We start from the raw sequence: 23,865 nt of genomic DNA, 5'->3' as shown, positions 1-23,865 counted from the left end.
GCAAGGGCAGAGCCTGATGTAACTTCACTCACTTCAAGTGCTTCTGGCAGCATGAAGTCAGTACTAAGGCAAAAATAGGCTCTTTTGGTTACCAAGACAGACATAATTTCAGGCCAGATCTGACAGAAGGTGAAAGATGCTGCTCTGCTGTTTCCCACAGACATCGTCCTTAATTTATGTCTTGCCAAAGCACTGAGCATCGTAGGCATGTGCATTTGGTGAACAACCCACATTTGAGCAGCAAGATGCTTGCTTTTTCCCCAAGTCCAGCCAAGATCCAGAAATTAGGGTCTGCTGTTTCCAGCACCACAAAGAGATTCCCCAAATCATCAGACATGTGCTGAGCATCACAGTTCAACTGTTGGCACAGTAAGGGATAGCCTATAGCTAGCTGATTGATAAGCCCTGAAGTGTGCATATCTAAATTCAAATTTTATTGCCTTCATTGATGGGTAGATGCTTAGTGGAAATGGTCTTGCCTCTCATATATTTCCTCCTTTTACAGATATAAATGGAAGGGAAAACCCAGAGGTTTCCACTGGGAAAGCAAGTTTGACAAACTTTTTTTACTTTTTGGTGTACTCTGGTGTATGTTTCTTCATCAAAAAATAATACTAAATTATGTTACATCTGTTACTTCTAACCACATTAAGAGGTCTAAACAGGCACTCTCTATTAGACACAAGAGAAGTGTAAAGCAGTCAAGCAACTCCAGAAAAAAATACAGAACATGACCATAAGTGAAACTGGAATTACTCAAGGATAATTCTGTGAGCATCATTAGCACCACACCATTTACTCCAATACAAATAAAAAGATTACTTCACCTCGAATTCACCCCTCCTCATTCTATGCTTTACTAGACCCTTTCTACTGTGCACATTCAAGTAATACTTAACACTAATATGTACACATATACTCAACCATTTAAATATACTTTCATTGTACTTAAGCCCAGTTTTTACTTTAAATAAACATAGATTTTGACATTATTTTACCTAAAATAAACAAACCTATCCCAAATGTTTGAGTAGGAAGAAAATACTTCTAAATCCGTCTCCAGCATTTGCATAACTCTGCACAACTATCTTACAGCAGCAACAAAAAAAAACCTATTGAAGGACAGTTTCCACACTGAACTACTGCTACTGTATTTTGTACCACATATAAGTAAGCTGCATTTGAGATCAAACTTAGTAGGCTTTGCATTTTTAGAGCAGGAGATATAAATGCGATCTTCACAATCATGAAGGTCACAGGAAAGGCAGGTAAGGAAAGATCATCAGCCACTACTCACAGGGCAAACACTAGAATCCATACAAGGGAAGAAGTCAGCAGATTAAAAGCAAAGCAGCAACCTAACAGGTCTCTTAATCTCTGAGAGACAGAATAAACTGCTTTTGAACTATCTCTTTTACATGCACCAATGGATGCAGAGACAGATGAGGAAGAATTACCTGGGACTGAATATACCCATCAAAAACTAAACTTTCCAAAATTTCTCTCAAATGCTGACACATTTGCACAACATATTCCAAAAACAAGCTTTGTTAGTTTTAGGAAAGATTTATAACTTTGTCAGTTTTGATTAGATATTGCTAATATTTACTAAAGGTATATTCACAGCAATAGCTTGAACATTAAAGCAAATACTTGGGGACTTCGTTGAATAACAACACAAATAACAGAAGCAACATCAATGTTAAGCATTCAGCTACTAAATACCCCACACAAATAAAAGCTACAGAAATTCATTGCAGGGAATTCTTGGACTTCATCGTGGAAGAGAGGAGAATGCCAGCAGTTTGTTCTGTGTGGAGGACAAATTCTATTGACAAAAATTACCCACCAGCATGACTCCATTTTGTATTTTGGATATTAACTTATTTTTCAGAGTACTCGCCAGAGCTAACCCTAAGGATAATAAAGTCAGTGTGAAAAACAGTGGTTTGCCAAGAGCCAGATAAAGATCTTTAAATGACAGCATTCGTATATTGCAAATTTATTGAAAACAAATGAAATGGTGTCAGTACTGGCTTCTTAATGAAGCTAGGTGAGGGTACTCAGTGGAGAAAGACACCGCTGTTGTAAAAAGAAGCAACTGTCCTCTTTTCTGTTTCTTCAAAAGGATCCTTCTAACATCCACATGCAGACAAAAATTACCAAATCCCCTCCCAGATCCTGATTTTTCCTCTCCTCAAGCACACGATCAGTAGAGCAGAAGCTCCTCTTTATCTCAAAGCCTCCAATGCATCCCTAAATAGATCTCTGTGCTGTAAAATTCCAGGTTACTCGCACATTGCTTCACATCGCAACAGGTTTGTCTTCCACACATTGCCTTCATGTGTGGATGGGCAAGAGAGCGCAACCATGCAGAGGCTCATCCCTCAGGTGACACAGTAAACATGACAGCCAGCATGCCTCTCCCTCTGTAGGAGCTCTAGTGTAGGTCTCTCCTACACCTAAATCACCCATTTTTAACACATTCGTAGGAACATAAAACCTTCACAGGTTTCTATTCCTTTAAAAAAACGCAGCTGAAGTTGAGCTGTAAATTCAAAAGCCATTGGAAAGTAGGAGATAGATAAGGAGGGGAGAGAAGATTGGCAGCACTGTCACATAAGCCCTTTTCCATATCAAATCAGTCTAAAAAATACCAAACAACTCAGAGGCAAATGGTACAGTTATTTCCATGAGATTCAGTGCTGTACAGTGAAGAGATCTGACATATTTGCAGTGTGTAGTGTAGCAATAGTTACTTGGTTCAGGGAGCAGTATAGCTGCAGCAATGCAGTATTTATAGCCCTCTCTCCTCAGCTTCTTACTGCTGCTCCTTTCCCCCCGGCAAATTAGCTGGGACACTGCCTCCCAAACACAGCACACTGCAGCTGCTTCCACTGCTAGAGGAAAGCCTTCACTGTACCAGCATTCTGCAGAATAAACATTCCCAAGAGGACATAAGTCAAATCTCCCCCCAGATTTGGCAAGTTTCAAAATAAGAAATGTTCCGATACTTGTATGAATATTAACAAGTGGAATGAAAATGTCAAAATTTTCACAGTCTTTTTTTACATGGTAATATGTACATTTAATGAATCTTTTGTACAGGAAGATAACTTTGTTTATGAGCATTTCTCTGTGCCTAGCTGCACACCTAAGAAGGTAAAAGCTACTAACTAATAAGAGCAAAGCTAAAGCAAATTCAACTACTGGGTAGGTAAGGCTTGTCTGTTAGCTCCTCAGCAGACAAACATGCATTTATTCTGTCAGTATTGTATGTGTCACACAAACACAAGTCAATAAAATTCATACAAACATACTGACAAACTCAAATGAATATTTCTGTATAACTTTGTAACACTATTTCAATGCCAGAGCAGCCCCAGTTTCTGTTTCTGAACTGGCTGCCAGCTGACCAGCCAGCTTATCTGCACAGATGTCTGCACTGCCACAGAGAAATATCCATCTCTGTAAATTTATGAGGATGGCACAGAAAATGGATATGCTGAAACACTCAAAAATTAAGCATTTGGGAGCATTCAGCTATAGGATTTGCACATTTTAATTACCACAATTTAAACCAGCACATTTAATTAATTTAACCCTAACTTTTCTGAACACGAACAGCCCTTAAATCTTAGTGCTATCATAGAATCTTGGGCGATTTCTCTATTTTCACATACACAAAAATGTCATCAACCTTGGACACCTTCTTACTTGTACATAAGCTCACATTACTAGCAGCTTCTGAAATCAAATTTATATGTGATGTCTACAGAACATGAATACCACAAGAGTTCATGTGACTACAGAATGCTTTACACAACCCAGTTTAGTAAAAAACTAAAGCAGCCCAGTTATGCCACATGAAAGTACTAACTGCTGCTTTAACAGTAGACACAATTTATAGAGAGCTGAAGCCAGTTTGCAGCCTAAAGCTCCAGGCAGTCCGTTAGTTTAGTAAACTCAGAGACTTGCAGACGTCTTTAATACTCATAGACCCCAAAAAGGCACACTGGATTCTGCAGTTCTTTCCCAAGTTAAATTGAGAGCTCAATACTGAGGTAAGTACTAAGACCAAGACTTGCGTCTCTGGCACATATGTACATGATGGATTCAAATGCTGCTTGAGAGAGACTTAATAAGCAAACCTGATTTGATTCCAGCTCAGCAAAGAACAAAGTGACAAGCTGAAAAATGAACTTAGCAAGGGAAGAGCTATGTGAGATTTTGAGAGACTACTATTATCTAATTCTGCTATTACATAAAGCCAGAGCAAACAAAGAAAGTCTGTTCACAAGGCTGAAATATGAACAGAATCAGGCAAACAAATCAAGGAAGTAGGAAAAAAGTTATTTTATTCATCAGGAGAAACCACATTCAGGCATATATTTAAAATTCAGAACAGAAAGAACTCCACATGGACCTTTTTAGAACTAAATATGAAGTCTACAGCTGCTTGAACACTTACTGAAATGAACTCACATATTTGTGACTCTTGGATTTTGCTATGCTCGACTACTCTAATCTTTTTTTCCTCAGCAGTCTAAACATAACGGCTTCATTGCTTGTATATTGTGTGGTAGCAGAGGATGGTCTTCAAAAATGCCAGATGCTGTGCAGCTTCAGATGATTCACTATTTATGGCAGCAAGCTCATGCTAGCAGCAAACAAACAAAATTTAATCCCTGTCCAAACACAGACAATATAAATACTGTTAATTTCATATAGACTAAAGACACAGAACCTTCACAGTCCCACCTGTTGCCTCTTTGAAGACCCTTAACAGATACAGGAAAAAGACAGCATCAAGAATTTGGGCAACAGAATACACTAAAATGAGACAAGTTAGCATGAAACCAGGGATGTTCCACATAAGTGCAAAGCAGATGTACAGAAGAGATCCCTCAACCACCACTTCCCACCTAGGCATTAGGTGGCTTCTTGTAATTCCCTGGACTTGGAGGAGGAGGGAAGACAAGGTGCAAAGTTGTGAGCAAGACATGATCACACCTATCTGAGCTGTGCTCAGGGCCCCCTCACTGGCCAGTCCAGCAGACCCAGATCATCTCCATGACAGTCTCTGCCTGGACTATACAACAGTGGAGGACTAACAAGGGTTATTTTCACTTTTCCTAGTTTTGTGCCATGTTCATGACCTCACTAGGATCTGTGTTACAGCTGACTTGATTTTCCTGGCCCTTATTAAACCTGTTTCCAAAATACTTAGCAAATTAAATAGTTGCTAGACCTCACTTAGTAGTTTTGATCTGCATATCTCTTAATACCTTGGCATGCATAATGCAAAAGGAATAGTGCATGGGTTAAATGAAGAGTATATGCAACTTCCTTGCTGAAGCTCAGTGACACACTTTGTCTCTGCTCTATGGCCACACAAATTGAGCACCGCTGGCCAGATTATTATGACCATTTGCATTTGGAAGCCAAAAGGGGTGTGTGGTGCTATAGCATGACCATACAAAGCAAAACCTTGTGACAGCAAGAAACAGGAATCCATGTATTTAATGTATGAAGCTTGTTCAGCCTGAATAAATGGGGAGTATAGTAACCCAAAATTAAACACATTAAGTAAATGAGTTGACATAAACATGAATCTACCAGGATCTGAGAAGTTTCAAACTTAACTATCTTAAAATCTGGGAATTTAACTAGCTGCTTTGATTGAGGCAGAATTCAGATCTGTCATACAAACATTCCCCACGTTTAAGTAGAAAACAAATACTCAGGGGCTTCAAATAGGACAAGCACAGTAACAGACAAAAATCATTCCCAAACTCCGAATGCTACCGGGCAGCACTGCTACCCAAACAGTTCTGCAGAACTTTTAATCCAACGTGTCATTGTGCTGCTTTACACCAGAGATTTCCCAAGTACAGGAGCTACAGTAGGAACCCTTAGGGCAACAGCTTTCTAGACTTACTTCCCCCTCTCATAGAGTGGGACAGCCATAGATTCAGAGCATACCACTCTTTGCTGCTGGCTTCTCCAACAGATTACTTCATATAGTATAACCTTCATTAAGAAGGTTCCTTTAGGGAAAATGCCGAAGAGTCAGGATCAGAAGAGCCTACAAGATATTTAAATAGCAGTGGTATTATAAACAGTCAGACTGACAATCACCTGAAGCAGAGCATGGCTTAATTTGTATGATGAGGATTCTTGAGACCTCTGAGGACATCGACTAAGGAGAAACCAAACAGGAAAAGACCACATGAAGCAACTTGTTCACCTGACACTTCATTAAGTGATGGTCCTTAGCTACTTACTATAACAACTGCAGTATATGCAATACTCTGGCTAAACATTAAAGTCAAGCTGAAGAATGAAATGTACACCGCCAACAATCCTTTTCCATTCCCTAAAAATACCTGGATGTCATGCTAATAGTTTATGTGCAGCCTATTCAATGACTATGTTCGATATTTCTAAAATGAAATATTTTCATTCCAATGTGTAAGCTTATGGAGACTCATATTACCAGGAAAGCCACAATGTATAAATAATAGCATAATTCCAAACAGCTTAAATTTGGAGTTTATGATCATGAAACAAAGACTAGCATCAATTCATTTTTGTTGCCTGTTCATAATAGAGGAGGAAAAAAAGTTCAGTTAAGGAAAGGAAAAAAAATCTCCTTCCTATGCTTATCTAAACATAAAATGTAAAATGGCAATATAATTAAAGTATTAAGTATTACTCCAAATTATTAGCAATCAGTGATGAAAGAAAAACGTGTCATCCTCAGTTCATGGCTCATAATATTTCACTTCCTAAATACTGCAAAATCCATGATAAATAATAAAACCTTTCCGAAAACATAGGAGGTACTCACCTTGCATGTAATTTTTTTATGTAACTCATCAGATTTGTTCAACTCAATGAAGTCAGTCTACTCTTTTGTTCTATGAGAAGGTGGACATCTTTGAAACTTAGATTCACAGCAAGATTTGTACCCATTTTCTACCTACACCTGTAACTGGATTTGGAGCTTTAACTCAAAGGACAACTTATTAATTGTATTTACCAAACAAAAGTGAGCTGCTTGTTTTTTAGACTTCAATACTTTCAAAGCATTATCAATGTTACCAGCTGTTAAGCAAAAAGAAAAAATATTTTCCAGAAATGAAATACATCTACAGATTATGATTACCTAAAAGGAAGAAACCACCTTAATCTACTCAAACTAGCAAAGTACTGTATTTGCCATGCTTTCAGCAGTCCAGATGGCTCCATTTTATTTACATGTACCATCTAAACAATCATTGCTGTGTTGTGTAAACACTTGTTACCATTGTGACAACAGGAAGGAGATTATCCCCCCCACTTATAAATCACAAATCACTGAGGGCAGCTGCAGCTTCTGTTTCTTTATCATTCTCTTAAAACAGGAATTTTAGTGAAAGATGGGAATTTATTAACTTTCCTGGCTGAGCTATGGTAAGCAAAAGGAGATGAAAGACAGGAGTAATGAAAGGCAGGCAAAACAGAGTTGTGGCTGACCTGTGCAAGGAGAGCCAACTTGCTCAGAAGTAAATTATTCAACTGCCAGGGCCTGCCTGCAACTCCAGTGGTGTGAACACACAGGTCAAGCCATTCCCATTTGGTTCAGTTTATTGGCAACACACTTAGGACAGGGTTGTTAGTATTTGGCAGGGATGGGTTAAAAATCTGGTTAAGAAAAACACATGCCATTATCAGAAGAAATAAACTAGTTTATATCCTACTAGCAGTATTTAAAGGAAACAGAAATGAAAGATAAAATGTAGCAATATATTTCAAATAACCTGTCATGGAAGATTAAACTGTTCCGACTAAAAATACTGTGACAGTCATGTCAATAATAAAGAAAACATGTGCTAATTTAAAATTTTGTTAAGGTTTAGCAGTCAATCACCATGCATATAACAAGCTACAAAGGTTAAGAGCTGCTGCCGCATGATCTCAAGAAATTCATCAGGTCTAATTAATCTGATGGTGCACAGTCTCTTCATGGAGAATGTTACAAGGAAAACAAACAAGAAAAAGCGATAACCACACAAAACTTAAAAATTATGCATGTTGCTTATCAAAATACAAGTTGTTCAGCTTATCCCAGATCACCAGGGATACATTTTTCTCATTCTCTTAACATGGTACAGAGAAATATGCCCTTTAAACAAGCAGCATGTGAGCCTTCCCTTACAGCAGATTTCAGGCAGACTCCTGGAGGGCATTTGCCTCCCCAAATGCAATCACTCAATTCAACAGGATCTGGGACCTAGCTTCTTAATCCAGTCTTCGTTTTACTTGTGAAATGTGGTGAGCTGGAAGGGAACCAGATGAAGAAATAAAACCACAAGAAAACACAAGCCTCATAACTTGCTATGAGCAGAGTTTACAATGAATGAGACTTAACAGAGTAAGTAGGTATAGCAAGTAACAAAACATTTCTGTGAATTTCTTGAGCTGCCTAAATGGGATTATCTCCATATACATCAGAGGGTGTCCAACAAGATTAAACTCATTTATTACAATATGTGTTTGTGTGCTTTAACACAGCAGATATGTAGAACAGAAGCAGATCTGTACCGACAATACATTGTCTTTTAAATGAATAATTTTACCCTAGGATTGGATTCTCTTCTTTCCCTTTTGAGGACAGATAGCAAACAAATAAGGTTCAATGAAACCAGAAGCACAACAGATGGAAGAATACAAAAGCTTTCCACAGCTTACAAATGTGTAAGTTTTTGTACATTTTGGATAGCAACATGCAAGCAATGTATTAAGATCACAGTCCCAGTTCAAAACAAGCAGGTATCAATTCTGAGTCTCATTAACAACGCACCATCCCCAGGGAAGTCACTGTTCCCAGACAAACACATCTTCCCTGATAAAGGAACGGGAGAAAGGAGAATAAAATTGATAGATGTACACAAATCTCAGTGGAGATCTCAAGTTAGACAAATAAAATTCATGACAATCAACAAAATTATGCAATGCTTATTTACTTTTGCTGAAAATACACTCAGATTTTCATGACAGAATAATTATAGCAGAAAAAGAAACCATTCAGAAGACAGTCTGTCATTTTATGTGAAGGACACTTCATAGAATCATTTAAGTTGGGAAAGACGTTTAAGATCATCAAGTCCAACCGTTAACCATGTCTCTAAGCACCACATCTATGCTTTTTTTGAACACTTCCAGGGATGATGATTCCACCACCTCCCTGGGCAGTCTTTTCCAATGCTTGACCACCCTTTCAGTGAAGTGCTTGACTCCAGCTGTCTCCAGTCGAGCACCTATGAGACACGGCTGCACTGTGCTGCCATTATGGATACTGAGACACAAGCTTTGGACTGGTGTTACCAGTGATGCACTGGTTTTATGCTCTGCAGTAAGGCTGTTTGTTGCACTGGCACTAAGTTCTGGCAGGCCACTTGTACCCATCTGTCTCCCCACTGCACAGCTGCACCTTCTTCACATGGATTGTGCAATTCCTATCCCAATGAGCCTTGCTCAGCTTTTTGCTAGTTATGTGCCTAGACAGACGTGGCTGTGTAGACCATGTATGATGACTCGGCACATTTATTATCCAAGTACTGAATTTAAGGTCTGCTGACTTGGGTTCTGTGGAGAAATAAAAAATACTGTCCCTTCTCTGAATCACCACAGAGGTATTTAGCACATTAGTGGAACTTCGTTTATTAATACCAACAAATCATCTGAGCCACGGATATAAAATCCTTGCTCATGCATTATATGTCAGTAAATGAAGTTACACAGACACCAACTTGTTTATTTGTTTGGATTTTCCAGTAAGGGTCTACTGCACAGAATGTCAGCTGTTATTTCCATGGGGGATTTATTCAGCACTGTATCCTAAGTCATACTATGAATGTAATTTAGGGTCTTCAGTTTTTACAAACTCGGATCTGTCTACAATATAGAAAGTGTAAACACAATGAAAGAAAGCACATACATTTTTCCCTAACTTTCAAAGTTGGGGTCACACTGCCATGTGTTTCTTCTGTTCACAGCTTGTTCCCTTCCCTGCTCTTATCTGTCTATATACAGGTTAATTAGTCTTGTCCACATGACCTTTTTTGTTATCCACAAATTTGTTTGTTTAACCCTATAAATAATATGAAATAATATAATACTCCAAAAACTCATCCCCAAAAAATAAAGTACCAAAGAAGTCATATATATACCTATAAATAGACATTCAGCTACTGCAGATCACTAAAGCAGCTCTACAGATACGTAGATTTCTATTTGGAGAACTGACCTTCCATGCTGAAAAAATATATGTTAATATGTCCCAAAGTTGTATATGGGCACGTAATCTGTGAAGTGAATTCAATATTCATATTCACAGCATAGTTGTAACCTCTGTTTGAGTGATCTTTACCCTGAGAAACGAAGTACTTAGATTCAAATGCAATCTCAGACAGAAACAACCCTTCTCTTCTTCCCCCTGAAAATACAAGGTGTATGTCTGTCAGGAATTAAGCAAAGCTAACGCTGCACTGTGTCACCCTGACCCAAGCTACAATTCTAAGGTACAGAACAGACTTTAAAAGAAAGAAAGAAAAAAATCTGGAACTGTAAAGATCCCATTTGCGCATGTGAAATAAAAAATACTCATTTGCTGAAAGATGTATATGGCTTCCATTAAGCACTTCTTTAATCTCCAGTTGATCAAGTATGCTTTTCTGGCTAAGTGGAAGAAATAAATAAAAGCAGGAAGGACAAAAAATAACTGTAAAAGCCACTACTGGCAATAATCCACAGAGTAAGATCTCAGCAGCCTGACCTCTCTGAGCTATCCTGAGGGGTTCCCAAGAGAGCTGTTCCTCCAAAGAACAGCTCTGGGTCCTATTTCCTACAGGGAAGGAATCACTAGTTGTCTGCAGAGCTTCATCAAATAGCAAAACTTACATCACTCTCTGAGTGTTTCCAGCTTAATGTTCAACAAGGTCTAGGACAAATCTGAAGGGAGGAAAAAAGCTGGCAACGGGAGAAAGTGATGACCGGGTAAGGAAATTGCAGATCGAATATGAAGTTGATAAATATGAAGTGACATGGGCAAAAACAGCTGTGCACATACAGCAACGGAAACCGAGCTAATTACTGACATTCAAGACAGTATTTTGCAAATGTCAGTTTTATGCGCTGCATTCACAAGAATAACTAGAATATTAAGAAAGAAATAAAGAACAAAATAAAAGTTATTAAGTCACATTATAAATACATGAAATGTAGGTCCTGGCCCTGTTCTTTCCCTGTCTTCATTTGCTTCCTCCCAGTCTTGAAAGGGCTAGGGTGAAACTAGAAAAGATACAGGAAGTCAGCCAAGAAAATAAATATATGAAACAGCTCGCATGCACAGAAAAAAAGCCACCTGTACTAGAATTTTTTAAGCCTGGTGAAAGTTTACTGAGAGATATGAGCCATTATGAGCGCCTGGAGAAAACAAGCAGAGTACTTCCTACCTCCTCTAACAAAAAGAGTAAGAAACAGCAAGTCAATCTCACAAGCCCAAAACACACCGTGAAGCTGAGGAACTCACTGCCACAGAATACCATTGGTCACCAAAGCTCAGCATGTGTTCAAAGCACAACTGAACACATTCCTGGAGAAAAACCCATCAAGGGCTCTGAAGATCACTGCCTCAGTGAGATTATGGGCCACAGCTTCAGCTGGGAGAGATACCATGAGCACTATGGCAAAACCATGAATGTAGCCTATCGTTACCTAGTCAAAATCTGTTTTGGTACTATATTAACAAGCCCACCTGCCATGGTCCAGTTTGACCATACCTTGCATTGCTCCCTGTCTCTCTCTATCCACCTCCCACCTCCACTTCACCTTCCTTGACAGCAGTGTGATGTGAGCAGATGCTATCTACACAGCATCTCGACTCCAACAAGTCGTATCAATATACTTTCTTATTGGTATTATGAACATTACAGCATTACCAATCACAGACAAATCAGAAAAAAATAATATGGCACTGAACAGAAGTACAGAGAACATTCTCTGTACATAAATTCTGCAGGACACTTGCATGGAAATTGCAGGTATGGAAATTATAACCATTTGATTATTAGTAGGAGACAGAAAACTGAATAAACGGTACTGAGGGGAAAACAATAAGGACCGTTTATAGCACTATTTTTCAGTTAAATCTCCAGTGGATAAATCACATTACTATCTTGCATGCCTCATTAGTACCAATAAATGCAAACACAATAGTAAGCAACCTGAATTAAGTACCATCACTAAGTGCAAACAGAATCAGTTATTAACGACCTATTAGCATCATAATTAGCAAATGGGATATTTATGCTCATTATCTATCATTCAATTTGAAAACAATATTTTTAATAGCTGAAAACACAACATTATCAGTAGAAGTCCCACCTGAAATGTAACATTTTCAATTAAGAGGTTACTGAGTTTCCCCATAACACTAAGGTTTCTTTTGGAGCTCCTAGATGCTTTGAAAACCTGCTATATAATAAGACATTATTCACAGAGAGAGGGAAAAAAAAATATCAGATTCTCTTCTCCCAATATAAAGCACAATTCCTAAGTGTCTTCCAACAACCATTGTGCTGGTAATGCTTTGTTGCCAGCATTGACTAAATTTCCTTACTGCAAGGAACTGACATCAATACACTTCCCAGTTCAACAGTATTCAGATGTAGTGGTCTGGGTTTACCCCAATCCTACTCACAGGGCATTAGCGGAAATCTTTTTGCTTTGTTCCAAGAAGTCTCTTACCCTTACTAGAAGTTTTGCCTCAGTAGTCACATGCTACAACACCCATACAGTACAACATCCACTGTGCAAAAATGTCCTTTCTCTAAACCAATCTACCAATTTCATCTAGAAATTCTAGTATTTAGCTCTCATGTTGCAGAACTCAACGAACAACAGTTACACACACACTTAATCACCACCTTCATGATTTTGAAAACCTCAATTCTTTTGCACTCAGCCTTCTCCTTTCCAAACTTAAGCCACAGCTTCTTCATTCTCCCTTTGTGCCTTGTCCAGCTCCACTACATCCTTTCACCAGATGCAGATACACATAGTATTAAAGAATTATGCCACACTAGGTGTTAACGTAAGCAGAAAAATTATGCACCCATTCCTCTTCTCAGACCTTCTTGTTCATGCCTAATAAGATGTAGATCTCTGAAAATTAAAATCAGCATCCCTTAAAATTAGAACTTATATAACATAATACAGCAGGTATTGGCATGCAATCCATCCCTCCATGGCATAGCTGACATGCAGACATCTGAGACCCCGAGAAAACAAATCATGTACCAACCTGAGTTCACCAAGTAACTGTTCTGCACACAGGTTACACGGTTGAGCTTTAAATAAGCTGCCTGAAACACAATGCTAAGAGGCCAAAATGGGACATATTGCAGTATATTTGTCCTATTTGTAAAGTCTTTCTCTAAGCATCAGTCTTAGCCAATATAAACTTTTTAAAAAAACAAAAACAACTTTTACTCATATTGCTTAAGGCAATTTATATAGTGCAGTTAACATTACTGACATCCCTGAAGCCTTTTGTTGTTGAAGGATCACACAAGTTTACATGAATAATATAATTCGATGATTCAGATGAGACTCTTGGGTTTCGTCTATACTTATCTCAAACCACAAGCATATTTTTTTTCCTTATCATCTCAGACCTATATAATCTAATCCCCTATTACAACACCTATCACCTCTGTTAAATCTTCAAATAAAGGATACAGTTACAACGTATTTGAATCGCTGCTTAATAAAGGACAGCTGACGTTCATGACAGTCCCTATAACCAGGTCTAATGCAAGTGTCCTATAGCTACACACTACCCTTTCTCCTTGCATGGCTTACGTCAGAATAAGCCCTGACAGTTCAAAGGATGAGAATGTTTGACTTTCAGCTTCATCACTCTTTGGCTACTCTAGCTCCAGGATTGTTCTGCAAGGGAACCAGTCCTACTCCTTCCACCATGCCCAATTCCGAGTGATAGCTGCTCTGTATTTCTCTTTCCCATATTTGCCTGGCCTGAAGGCTTTTGCAGCCTCTGGTTTTAACTGCCTGTTAAATTTCTGTTGAGGAAAGAAGAAAACTTTTAACATAAACTCTGGTAGGTTATACTTCCCTGAGCACAAACCAATGACATTTACAACAGCAATCTCCAAGCAATTCTGGAATGCAATCCAATAAATAAGAAATGAAACACAGAGTAGTTAAGATTTTTTTCCTGGCAAGGGACAAAGTGGATGTGAATGCATTGGGTAAGACAAACTAAAAATCTAACTTGGGTGAGGGGTTTTTTGCCATAATAAAACTTCTAAAATCCTATTGAAACCTAACTTCTCAGCTTCTTTTCAGAGTATGCCAGTAGAACTAAAATAACATCCACTTTGGTAGAACTAAATAAAAGTCAGCAGAAGCTCTTCTTCTGCATGCTTCTCTGATACTGAGTTTAAATGTACTACACAAAAAGCTTGTGCCTTACTAATGCCTGATTTTGGGATTGCTGTCATTATTGTGGCTTGGGATGCAATAGAAAAGAAAAAAATAAAAGGTTCCAAATGCACATAACTCTCAAATGCTTATATACAATTTTATTTCCACTGGTTTTGAGACACATTCTTTTTTATCCTTTTCAAGACATTAAAGACAATTGTTGTTAGGCCACCGCACTCTTTCCTCTTTACAGAAACCTAAGCATTTTACAAAGGATGGACCACCTTAATGGCGGTGTTTAGGAGACCTCACTGAACAGTCCCGGGAGCAACACATTCCATCATGACCTAAGAAATCATTATGACCTTTGCAAAGGAAGAGAAGTACATGGAAAGGTAATTTCAAGCATTCCAGTGAGTTTTATATACTGCCAGATGTGACAATACCAAGTCTCTCCACCTACCTCTGAGCCGCTCCAGCCAGGGCATACAGACATTCTGTTGGCATTTATCTGACTAAACAACTGATCAATGCATCTAGAACATTTAACTAGTTTAGTGACTCTTCTGCAAGCATTATAATTCAGTAAGGTTGCCAGGAATTTGCCACTCTGTCCTTTTTAAGAAAGCCTGAATTAAAGGCATGTCCCCATTAGCAGCCAGTCCATTAATTAAATGATCTACATCCAGAAACTAGAGCAGGAATTTACACCCCTCCCAAACAGAGCTACATGTTCTTTTAGCAAAATGCTTTACATAAATGAACAAGTGATTTTGATCTTCCTCACACACAGGTGAATTAATGAAGAAATTCTGGAGAAACAATTAACTGATTATCATCAGTAGAAAAAACTTGTATGTAACATTCAGTGAATAAATTTCTTCAAGAAAAATAAATTCAATTACACTTTCTCAGCTTCATGAACTATTTACCAGCAAGCTTTTAGCTGACCACTTGAGACAGATCGAATACTAGGCAAATTAGGGCCAAACAGACTTCAAGGTGGTGTTTACTGCACTCTCTGCCCCTAAGCAAGATAAAATACACCTACGGATATGCCAAGAGGTCTCTCTTACTTGTTCTTACAAGTGTTCAGTGACAGAGACTCTACAAGCTCCTAAGTCTGAAATGAAAATAAGCATTAACCAAATAACCCTGACACACCAGCAGAGTACAAGGTGTGGGGCATTCACTGTGGCAGCCTCTCAGACTTTTTCACATGGCAGAGTATCAAGTATACAAGACAGCCATGAAGCAAAAATGTACAAAATGGGGCTTTTTTCCTGCAGACAATATTTATTGTTACCCAATAAACTCACTTCAGTGGTTAGGTTTTTCTAAATGCATGATATCATTCAAGTATTTCATACAAACTTACTAATTTTGAAAGAACATTAGTATGGTTTAAGCTGACAAAACTATGCCCATATTTTATTACAGCAGGGTTGTATATATTGATTACTTTCTCCAGCTCTACTGCTGTTTTGGGGTTTTTTTTACATTCGATCTTTAAATTACATTTCAACCAGACAGCTTTCAAGGCAAAATCAATGCTCTGTATGGTACATAGCAGGACAAAATGCCACCTGTTCAACACCTCTAGTGCTACTGGATCACAAACATGCTTGTATATATTTGCAGCTATCAATGCAACATTTGTGTACAGTTTGTGAGAAACTGATAAAATTAATCTGTGGGTGAAGCACACAGACTGAACACACTGAAATGCAAGATGTTTAGGAAATCAGGAACCTGCGCATCAGACAGAGCTGCCCAAGGGGACCCAAGCTCTCCCACTGATGTGATTCCATAGACTCAGTGGAAAGCAGGTCTAAAGCAGGAATTAAATTCAATTCTGTTCATTTTCATGCTGAGCTTTATTTTCTTGTTGTTTTGCACCTGTGAATCTGATTCTACAATTGCAGAATTTCTTTATCATTCAAGGAAAGATGTAGTATTCACATGGAAATCTGAAGTCCTTATCTCTTAACCAACTGGCATATAAATAAATGTCTACAAAACAAGTAAACTTGTTCACTCCTCTGGTCACCAATTGACTAGATGCCTTTCAGAAATTACATATTCAGAAGTTTGTTTATGTGATGCTTCTCACTCCACAAACTTTTCATAGTATTACAATTTCTATTCACTTACTGAGATATGAGGCAAGGTCAGGGGTGGGGGGAGAGAGAGAGAGATTAAAAAGTAGTTTTCAAAGTGAGAGCTGACAGGACTGGAGGGAAGCTGAAATACTGAACAGTAATTTCATAAACATTTCAACTGTAGCCAAATGCTAAAAAGGCTGGGGTGGGGGGGAACACAACACACACAAACCCAACAACAATTGCAACAACACTGTGGAGCAAGGTTTGCGTTAACGATTACACTGATATGCAATATAAATTATGAAAGGCCATTTAATTAGACTAGACCTCACGGTACCATCTTAACACTCCCAGATGATCAGTAAGGAAACGTTGGTATCTGAGGGCTCAGTAAGGTATTATTTTTAGTTTAGGGTAAAATTTATAGAACTTTAGGTATCAATAAATATGAATATCATTAATATACTGCTACACATGTTGTTTTGTACTACGCAACATTCTGTCACTGAACAAAAATAGTAAGCATGAACAAACTACAAAAAAAGTCAACATTTTTAGCATTTTCTGCTAAAAGTGTATTATCGAGACCTGGGAACATCACTAAACTGCTACACTCAGCATAACTGGCATTTTTTTTTTTTTGTCCTATCTAATTTGGCAAGTAAGGGAGCTTTGCAAAAAGGAAAGCAAAGAGTAGTTTGATGAGTTTAATTTAATGGTGGTTTACACCATATTTTTCTTCTGTGATGTTTTTTCACCACACGGAAAAATGTTAGGTTCTGATCAGTTTTGCAGGTGGTGCTCGCAATATTTGCAAAGCATAGATAACACCTCAACTACAGGCTGGCAAACTGGCAGACATCAGACAACAACCCATAAAGATCATATGCACCAACTATCAACAGCAGTGGGAATCGTAGGAGGCTTTGAAACTAAGGTGAGACTGTAGGAGATAGAAGGCTGCCTTTCCATCATCAGCCCTCATCCCTCACACAATTGTAACTACAGAGAGGACAATAACAGGGGGATCTCAGATTTACAGCCAAGGGAAAGAAAACAGAGGGAAAAAAACAGCAACAGCACCCACAGGTGCGAGACACCTTCTTGGGGTGAAAGGCCAATAGGGATATTCAGCTGACCTTGACATCGCTCTTCCGTCACGTGAGAAGCCTCTCCCTCCCAAATAACTTTACCTCACATTCAGGAGCAGAGTCGTACATATGGCGGTTGGTGCCCACGAAGGCGAGCCTACAGGCCGCTTCTCTGTCCTGCTGGGTTTGTGCTTTCCAATGGGGAGCGAATGGATCAAGTGGATGTAACAGAGCTGAAAGTGAGAAACGAGAAAGTATTAAATTTCTGTGGGCTGTTGATTTCCCAAGCAGGTCTCAGGCCCATTTTAGAGAGAAGACGATGGTGAGCGGAGCAGCCAGCCTCCTACCCGGAAGCTCCTCAGATCCTCCCTTCTCAAGCCAGAGAGTTACTGAAGCACAAATGCAGATTTTTATGGGATACAGGAGCCAGGTCTGCCAACCCTGCCAAGCAGCCATCCCTGCAAGCTCTGATGGGAAAGATAAACTCACCTTGCAGAGATGGCTGAGCTACATGAAAAGAAGAGCCCTCCAGAAGGACCATTTCTCCATTCACCATTGTAGGCAGTCTAAACCACTAATTAAATGCATTTTAAAGCAGTAAAGCCCTGTAAGCCATTCAGTTTAGGCTACAATTTTGCCTTCGTTTCTGGCCCTACTTCATTATGATAGCAGGCAGTGAAAAAAAAACAAAAAGGCTGTCTCTTTGCTTGAGTCCTCATCTAGATACTCCCTGTCAGGAACCCACAGCTGACATATCTTGCTGATCCTAATATGAATTACATGCTTATAAATTGCAATTGCCTGCAGTAGACAGGTAGACAAGCCTTGTCTTCCAAAAAGCATCGCCATTTCATTTTAAACTTTTTAACTTTTTCAGGTCTAATCAGCACAACAGCATAACAGTACATAATAAGAGAGGGGCAATGACTGAGCCAAATTAAGGTCTTTGGGCACACATCAACTTCTGTTGCTCCCACAGAAATTCCAGCTTCTGGGAGTTAATACAAGACATTTGTACTGAGAAACATATAAAATAACCAAAGATAAAGTTAAAAAAAAAAAAAACAAAAAACTAATTGGCCAGCAATCACTTTTCTTTCTTATTACTCCTAGGAAGAGACAACAGACAACAAAGGACTTGTGACTATCAGTAGTAGGAAAGGTTGCCATCTTCTTGCTTATGTTTTTCAGGTTATAATATGCTTCAGAAAACCCTATCTTAATATTTCCTGGAGAAGACAGAAATTGTACAGTCCACTGCACTGATGGTAGGCTCATTCTGCAGACTTATTAAAGTAATGCATACTAACAAAACTAATAACAATATACTACACCAAAGTCATGTCCTATGAGAATACTGTCTAATTGGATAGATATCATTTAAGAGAAACATAATGTTTCATACAGGTACAATCATTTACAGTGTACTTAAAAATCTATTTTCAGAAATAATAGCTACAGATATGTATACACGCTACACTAAATTAATGGGCCAAATTACTAAGCTTGCTACAGAATTCTGTAAGGGGAACCTAATTGGAAAGTAGCTGGTCTAAAAGAGCTAGTGGAAGATTTCCACAGGTCAGTTACCTGTCAGTTTAAAATTTACTCTTACTGCTGACATCAAAGCTGTAAGGACATGTCCTGGGAGTAATATGAATGCTGGCAAGCGGCACAAGTTTTATTATACTCCATTTTTCACCAGATCAGGTCTTTTGAAAGGCCCTCTCCAGAGAGGAGGCAAGCAGTAGTGGCAGGCGTCTGATTCCTCCTCCCTATCTGTGGCATGGCAGTGGGGCACAACTTGGGTGGAAACCCCTCCAGTTTCATAACTTCATAAGGGGCGTTATATGGTGGAAAAACTCAGTGTACTCTTTTGGATTAACTGAACAAAAATCTCCATATTTTACAGTGGTCAGTAAAACATTTGAAAATGGTGGGAAAATGGGAAAACATTAATACACAACAATTTTAACCAAATTGCAACTGTTAACCAAAATGCAACATGGTTTCCAGAGACGCACCCTATTCACATCACTCTCCCCCACTGGAAAAGCTGCCTTCAAAATACATATATGAAGAACATCAACATAATTCACTAACAGCCTACTGCGCAACACAGTTTCTGCAATCAGCCCTCCTTTTAAAATAGGTTGATGGGATCTGAGCACATGCTTTTCTCATTACAAAAGCATCTTTTTGTACCCAGAAAAGTCTTATCTCAAATTCTTTAATTATATGCCTAGTTTAATTGTAGCCTACATTTTGCTTAAGAATTAGATTGGAGCCAGTATATAATGCACTGTAAGTGGCACCTTAAGCTACCAAGACAACTGGTCCAGATTTCTTACCAAAAAAAAATCTGACAGGAGACATTTAAAATGTTTCCCAAAAAGGGGCGAGTAACTTTGAGTCTTCTACACCCAAGTCAACATCATAGACTTTCAGCTGCAAAACTAACTGCCACTTTTACAGCTTAATGAAGAAACTGAACACCAGTTCAATTAGAAATGCAGAAAGCCAAAAAGTGTGTAAGTAGTAAAGCGAAATTTGGGAAAGAAGTTTACATTTCTTACACGGTGGGAAACAGAGATGTTAGTTTTCACCAGCAACAGACATTCTTTTACCAGCAGGATTAAATACATGGCATTTTAAGGACCTTTTTCACTTCTCTTGTTGCCTTTTCCACTGATTATTTTTACCTACACGTCTCACATTAAGGTCAGCAAACACTTTCTCCCTGGTTATGATTAACATAATGCAACAGCTTAACTGTGGTAGGCTTCACTCTGCATCATTTTCCTCCATCTCTACCTCTCTCCTTCTTTATATCTGTCATGTTTGCTTCTTTTCATCACCTACCCTTTTTCCCCCCTCAGTACTCTTAACTGGGCTTCATTCCACCTTGTACAACCCATCAGTGACCATCAGCATTATAAATTACCCAGATACAGATCTCCCTACCTGAGACTTAACAATGTAAAAGGATGATCAGCAGAAGTCACAAACTATTCAAGATACACAGCCTCTTCTCACATCCCTATGTAAAAGTCATGACAGTGGAACAGCTGGGTGATTTAAAGTATTTATATTGCAGTGTTAACAAACATTAAAGGAGGAATATCTTGATAATCAGATTGAGGAATGTTGAACATATTCTCTGTTCTACTCTGGTGACTAAACTTTAAACTTAAAGCTTAAACGGCTGGTTCCACAGCTTCACAGTCTCAGTGCTAAAAATAAGAATACCACTTAACTGTTTTTCTGAGGTTCACTTTCAAAATTTACTCAGAGTAAATATTGTCTGTTTGCAATTGAAAGGATGTTAGTCCCAGAACTGTATTTCCATAATGACTGCATCCTCATTACAATTCTCAAATTTTGTCAAGTACTCACTCTGCTGATATTTTGTCAGCAAAGTTTAATTAAACAAAAAGCATGCATACACTATGATTCTGAAATTGCAGCAACGAACTGGTGTACATGGCTAAGCATAACAGTGTTACCAAACCCTAAATCAGAGACATTTACAATCCAAACATAGGAATAAAATGGTTTAAATCAATTATATAAGACAACCCCTTCTACATGAAAGTGCAATAACAAATTTCAGAAAAGTAATGCCACAGGTCTTGAATACTACGGCTACAGCTTTACTAATAAACAAAACTGCACAGAGATTGTTTACATGGCTTAATTGCCTGCACTCTCACTAGCATGTTTTTTGCCTGCTCACCCTGGGATCCCAGAGAGCAAGTGAACAGTCAAAGCTTGGGCACTCGGAAACCCCAGGCTCCATCCCCAACTGACAGTCTGGTCACTGCCACGCCATTTTGGAAAGGAAGTGAGCTCAGGTGCATGGGAGAGAGCTGTGCTGCACCATTTGGCCTCAGGGATGGAGAACAGCCACTGGCCTAATTTATTTAATTGTAAAGGCACAGTCTCTGGTGCCTCCAAGAAGGTGTTGGCACAATACTTACTACATCACTCAGCATTCCCTCATTAAGCATATATTGCTCAACCATGCACATTTATCAAGATCCTCCCAGCACACTCACACTGCTGAGCACAATGCACATTTCCTCATACACTGCAACAGACCCCTACACACAAGAAAAATACATGCTCAGGAGTGAACATGGGTGCACTGCTCTCCCATGCTCCTTTCCATCAAAAAGACAGAGTAGCCTAGCTGGTTTCTAAAAACTTCATTGGTTTCCAAAAAAAGTGGTTGACGGGGGTTTTTTTTAAGTGAAAAGATCATATACTATTTACTTCTAATACAGAAATTTATTAGAAACAATGTTGAACGTGAAACACAGCTACCACATCTTAGGCATCAGGCAGAACCATATGCTAAATGTGTCACACCAAAAAAAAATTGAAATACTTTTTCAAATATAACCTGAACTTAAATCTGACCCACAGCTTGCCTTATGTTTTATCTCACCATTTAGAAGTAAGTCTTTATTTGTATCAACAGAAACATTGTACAGGTTTCTCCTCTTTCCTGAAAGAAAAGACTTGTTAAAGCTGCTGTATGGAATCATCAATAACAGTGGCACTTTCTGTTTGCTCTAAGAGGTCCAAAACGTGCATTTGTAACCAACAGTATAACACACTCCAGCAGCACACAGTATTTGCTGTACTGCTGATAGTCCTGTTTTCAAAGACTGAGTGCTTACAGATAGGGATAGCCCTTATACGCTGTGGCATCTGATCCAAAGTAACTCTGTGCTGGCTTACAGACTCACTGACTTGAAGGCAGCCTATTAAAACAAGACCAGAGTTCTGAGCAAATGATGCACATCAAGGGCTCAGTTCAGACCCTAGGTTTTTAACATGAATTAAATCTCATCTGCGTATTCTTAAAAGATAGAAAGACGGTGTCAAATTCATGTACTCAGCATCTCTGAGATGTCAGTGACAATCATCTCCACAACCAAGTGAGAACCCAAGAATTTTTACTATCAGCATCTCTGACATCAAGCAAAACCACTTGTGTCAACTGCTGGCAAAGCGCCTGCATCATATCCTTGTCTACTGATTGCTCCATACAGAGGCTCACAGCCTGATCTTCCAGTTTATACACAAAGCTTTGTGCTAGGGAAACTGAAATCCAAGGTCAGCTACACTGCTGCCCTAGCTCCAATGGCACTATTTTCTCATGGTTTCCCTGTATTCCCCAAAATCTGCAAGTTTCTGTCCACAGGCGTACTTACTTTCCCTGAAACTTCTGGAATGGGTTAGATGCTGTGTTCATAAATGATCACGAGATCAGTGCTGGCAAGCTGAGCATAAGTATATACCATGATAAGCCTGTTCATTTTTAAATAAAAAAGCAATGACGCTTTTTATGAAGACTGAAGAGAGAAACTGGTTAGAAAAATCACCATCATCATATTTTTAAATTACCGTTCTTCCCAGGCTGAACTGAAAAATGCAGACAGTAAACAGCAGTGCTGAAAGTAGTTTATATTTTCAGAATTCTTCGTTTACGAATTCCAGGTGCTACTTCTCAGGCAGACAGGAAAATTAGATTCCAAAACACACTGATTTTAGTATGACAGTGTTTTTCTGAAGTTAATCACATGCAAATCATTATGCGAGTATTTACATTTTTGATTAGGACAAGATTGAGACGTTAGAAAATAGAGCAATGATCCTCCTGTAGGTTTCAGCAAAGATGTTTCAGATATGCAAGAGGCATGAATAACTAACATAGAAGAAATAAGCAAAGGTCAAAAAAAAGTATTAAAAACCTTGTCTTTACTATCCTTACCAAAGAGTTCACACTATCTAGGGTGCATGCTTTTTTAATTAATGGAAAACTAGTTTGATGTGAAGGCCTACATCACACTGGGACTCTGAGGGGCTTCTCTTGAAACTCAGTCTGTTACACAGCTAACACCCATCCAACACCCCAACATAATAGCAGCAGCAGTGAAACTGAAGTCTGCCAATGAAACTTAAGAAAGAAATTTGATCAAGCCATTGGAGTCTCTTGCATAATTAACCTTCTCTTCTTCAGACCACTCTTAGTTGATCTGGAGAAGAAGCACCACACCTCCCAGCCCTCCACTCTCCTCACATCCCAGATAGCCTACAGACACCTTACCTGAGGCACATCCTAAAGGGCTCTAAATCCACAGAACCACCCACACCAGGAACACAGT

At 38.8% G+C, this 23,865-nt stretch overlaps 1 protein-coding gene across 7 annotated transcripts in view; it reads right to left on the bottom strand.

Moving 5' to 3' along the window:
• SHANK2 (SH3 and multiple ankyrin repeat domains 2) overlaps positions 1-23,865 on the bottom strand; it is a 353,645-nt gene that overhangs the window by 326,400 nt on the left and 3,380 nt on the right. For all 7 annotated transcript variants that reach the window (XM_056354407.1, XM_056354409.1, XM_056354410.1 and 4 more), the window contains exon 2: positions 17,792-17,922. The gene's annotated coding sequence lies outside the window, so the exon portion shown is untranslated. The remainder of the gene's footprint in view (positions 1-17,791; positions 17,923-23,865) is intronic.

The sequence above is a fragment of the Falco biarmicus genome, chromosome 10, assembly GCF_023638135.1.
Source record: "Falco biarmicus isolate bFalBia1 chromosome 10, bFalBia1.pri, whole genome shotgun sequence".
NCBI classification, from domain to species: Eukaryota; Metazoa; Chordata; class Aves; order Falconiformes; family Falconidae; genus Falco; species Falco biarmicus.
This window is presented reverse-complemented; position numbering and strand designations above follow the sequence as displayed.